This window comes from Oreochromis niloticus, unplaced genomic scaffold (genome assembly GCF_001858045.2).
Source record: "Oreochromis niloticus isolate F11D_XX unplaced genomic scaffold, O_niloticus_UMD_NMBU tig00000020_pilon, whole genome shotgun sequence".
NCBI lineage: Eukaryota > Metazoa > Chordata > Actinopteri > Cichliformes > Cichlidae > Oreochromis > Oreochromis niloticus.
In genome coordinates, this window is record NW_020327030.1 from 1 (window position 1) to 4,122 (window position 4,122).

Sequence of the window (4,122 nt, forward strand, 5' to 3'; positions counted from 1 at the left end):
ATAAGTGTTAGACTAAAAAACCACTACACTTTGTAAAATATTAAATGTGTTATTTTTATTCCATGTTTTCCTAAAATGCACTTTCCTGTTGCGGCAGCCTGGGAGTGTGGTGGAGATTTACCAGTATGACAGCAGTAATGCAGTTAATTGGCAGATAAGAGTAAGCCTATTGCTCAGCTCAATCTGCTTACGCCACTTTTTAGAGTTTTTCTCTTGATCTATTGCCCACCTTAACACATGTTAATCAGAACTGTTGGAACAGCAATTGTCAGTGACTCCTTTTTTTCTCCTTCTTTTCAGAATACAAGGTAAGATCCAGTTGATAAAGTAAGAAATCTGTTGCTGAGCAAGAGTGACAGGTTTGTATCAGTGGATAAGAATGATGATGTTGCTTCTTTAATCTGAATAATGAATTAATCTCACTCAGTAGCACCCACTTCAGCCAGAGAAATTGTAACGGTGACAGACTCATTTTACTGACAGCAAAGTCAAACCACAAATAGACGTTAACAAAAGCTAACAGTACCAGCCTTGTCTTTTTATGGCAAGATAAGTATATTTATACTCATGAATATGAGTAAACACAGGCTGGACAGTACTATGACAGTACTCTCTAGATCAAGCTGCCTAATTGGAAAGTTAATAATAAATAATAGTCAGTATTATGTATATACTAGTGCATGCCATTCCCAGTATGTCTGGTCTGCAGTTTTCTCCTTCTTAGCAGTTGCTAGCAACATGTATCCCAACATAGCATGCATAATTAAGTTTTGGTTAAAAAATTGCATGATATTGTCGTGAAATTTAATCATATGGCGCTTTTAAGGTGTTATAGGCACATAAACTACAAAGGCATCAGTTGACTTGGTAGGTGGTTGCTTGGCAACATGATATCACAACACCTGCTATAGATGAGAACCTTCAGGGAAGATTTTGGTTGCTCAAATCTTGATCGCATAGCATTTTGTATATAATCACAATAAATATATATTCTTCTTCGTTTAGTTTAGTTGGTGTACATGCTGTATCCTGAAAAAGCTGTTTATTTGTACTTTTTGGCACTGAATTAAAATTACATGTAAAGTAAAACCGTTCAAGCTTTTTTGTTTGTATTTAAATGATTATAATTATAGCTCAGGAAGATCAGAATTGTGCTGACAACAGACATCAGCAGACTGATTCTGCTGCGTGATTATTGTAAATAATAATCAATAATAATAAGAAAATCAACCGAAATTCATTAACACCAGAAGAAAACAGCATTTCTTAACATTTTCATTGGTGAAATCACAAATTTGAAAACATAAACTTAATGTTCTTTTTTTTCTTCATATGCAGTTTTAGGGGTTGTTGGCATTGTAACTGCATTTGACCACTAGAGGGTAAAACAAATGCAAAATGATTCAGATGTTAAAATATATACTGAATTTCCAAAATTTTTACTGGTGTTTTTGTTTTCATGCTCATTCAAATAATCATTTTCAGTAAAGAATTTAGAATGAAGTCAGCATTTAAAGTCCTTTTAAGTCCTTTTAGCGTTTCAGACTTATTTCAGCTAAATCACCCATGGTGCATTTTGATGAGGAACCTTACAGGAATATTAATAATAAACAACCCTTGACAGGTATTATAATATGTTTCTTTCTTCATAAGATCTACCCATATGAAGCCCTTGTGGTGTCAGTCAGAGGGCAGCAGCGCCTCCCCAGTGATGTGGACCGAGCCAGACTAGAGGTGACCTGTTATAGGACCCAACTCTTTCACAAAGTCTACATCAATCGTTGCTTTTGATCTTTCAGACTGTGATGAAAGCTCTCAACACTAAAGAACAAAAAAACCCTGCAGTGTCCCTCATGTTGGACACAACGAGCACTGCAGATGTTTTACGAGTCATAGAGCAGCAAAGAAAGCAGAATACAGACCCTTCCTCTAAGCACTAAGTGGCAGATGTTGTTGCCCGTAGCCTCAAACAACCTGCAATGTAAAGCTGAATGGACAGACTGATCATTAGCAGAGAAAATCATTTAAAGCACAGTGTTCCCTGTGTAGCTGCTGTAATGCTGCACTGTGCAAAAGTCCTGAGTCACCATTCATTTCTTTATATTTTGCTAACAAAATGGGAAATAGGTGCAGTGATTTACTGAAACGTGCAAACGTAAAAGGAAATAGAGTGCACAAAGCAAAAACAGAGTTTTTAACAGTTTCAAAGAGCTTGAACTTTCTAGGCCTCTTGAAGGACATTCAAAGATTTTGACTGCCTTTTGTTCAGTTGTTTGTCAAGATGATCCCGCACTGCTTCAAAAATGTTGACGTCCAGGCTCAGGTACAAGGAGTGGAGTGAGAAAAAAATTCCAATGTCATAAGAAGAAATTTGAAAGTGCGTCTGAAAGCCCGAATAGTTATTGCTCAAACCACTTTAAAATTACGAGAAAGTCTGGCTACTTGAAAGCAAACTTTATAGAAATGAGGGTGACTCAATACTTTTGTATAGTACTGTATGTCTTTTCATTTGGTACTGTAGCAGCAAAGGTCATTACTTATGAATTTTAGAAACTCTGTGCAACTGGTCGTGTCACATTATTAATGTTTTTTCTCTATGGTTTATTAAATGTAAAAATGAGATTGTGTTTTAATCTGCTTTGTTTCTTCCTGCTAACAGCGTCATCTCTCCCCAGAGGAGTTTTATAGAGTCTTCGGCATGTCCATGTCTGCCTTTGACCGTCTTGCTCAGTGGAAACAAAATGAACTGAAGAAACAGGTCAGACTCTTCTGAGAAAAGTCAACAGATTCTTTCACTGAACCCAGCTTGAGTTCGTGGCTCAGTGGAAGAAGAACTGAACAAAATAAGAATGCAGAAGAGAGATGTTCTTGGCTTGTTGTAGCTGCTGTGTGTTCGGACTTCTTAAGCAATGTTTGTGAAGTTTGCCAAGTGGGCAAAATTGAGGAAAAATCCCCACCAAGAAGGGAAGACTGAGTGGTAGAAGACTAAAAGAGGAGCAGAGAGCTTCACTGGAGCTACAACGGGTTGCTTGTGCCTCTCCTACCAGCAGATGGCAGTGTGTTTACACGAGCGTTAGAGTTTTTGTCTGAACTACTGATGTGCTTTTTAAGAAACTCCAGGTCTGCCAAAAAACGTGCATTCTTATGAAGTATGTCAGCTGTTTGGAAGATGGTATAAAGAATCTAGTTTTAGGGGGTGAGAGTTGCTGCAGAGTCTGATAAACTGGCAAGACAAGTAAATGAGCACTGTGTGATTCTCAGCATTGGGGTTACTGAACATGGTGTATAAATAATGTGTTTTTATAATGTGCACATCTTGAAAACCAAAGGTTTTCGTCTACATTTTTCAAACAACATGTTTGATTTTTGATGTCAGTATTTCTGAAGCCATATTACAAACTTCTTTTCTACACGTGCAAGCAGACTGGACAGTCCATCGACGTTTACTTTGAAATGACATTTGACATAAATGAGCTGCGTCATGGCTCAGAGCTGGAAGGTGTTAGTTTAGAAGTGGGGGTTTAGTACTATACACTTTAAAATAAGATGTTTGCGTTTCACTTATATATGGAAATCCAAGTTTTTTGTTCGTATTTGCACTTATTCTCAAGAAACAAGCCCGAATTTCAGATGCTGGACTACAGTTGAAACACTGTTTTTCTGACGTGTAGTGTACGTGTGAGGGTGTGAGTGTATGACTGATGATAGTAAACAGTTAATCAAGGAATTTTTTTTTATTAATATGTAAAAGCCATCTGAATAAAGTGAAGAACTCTGAATACAAGGAATGCCAAGAAAGGAAATATTGAAGGAAGAAATGTACAAAAAATATGAAGTAAAGGTTTGTGTTTGTGATTAACAGATGCAATATGTAGTGTCTGAGCTTAAAGGGGTCTAATTAAAACAAAAGGCACTGGATAGTTGTTGCAAAGAATGACTCAAGTTTGTTTTAACTGGCTGTAAAAGGTGAAATAATGCCATTGAACCAAGTGGAGGGTTTTTGTGTTTACAGGCTGCAACAATTAATCACATATACAACGTTTGCCTTTTTGTTTATTGGAGTTTTCATTTACAGCCTAATGTCTTTCACTGCTACTCTTAAATAAATGATGCACTGATTTA

At 36.8% G+C, this 4,122-nt stretch overlaps 1 long non-coding RNA gene across 1 annotated transcript; it reads left to right on the forward strand.

Moving 5' to 3' along the window:
* Positions 1-298: 298 nt before the first annotated feature.
* LOC109198984 (uncharacterized) lies at positions 299-4,122 on the forward strand. Its single transcript, XR_002059501.2, has 3 exons — positions 299-308; positions 1,654-1,734; positions 2,660-4,122. It is a non-coding gene; the product is annotated as an uncharacterized LOC109198984 (long non-coding RNA).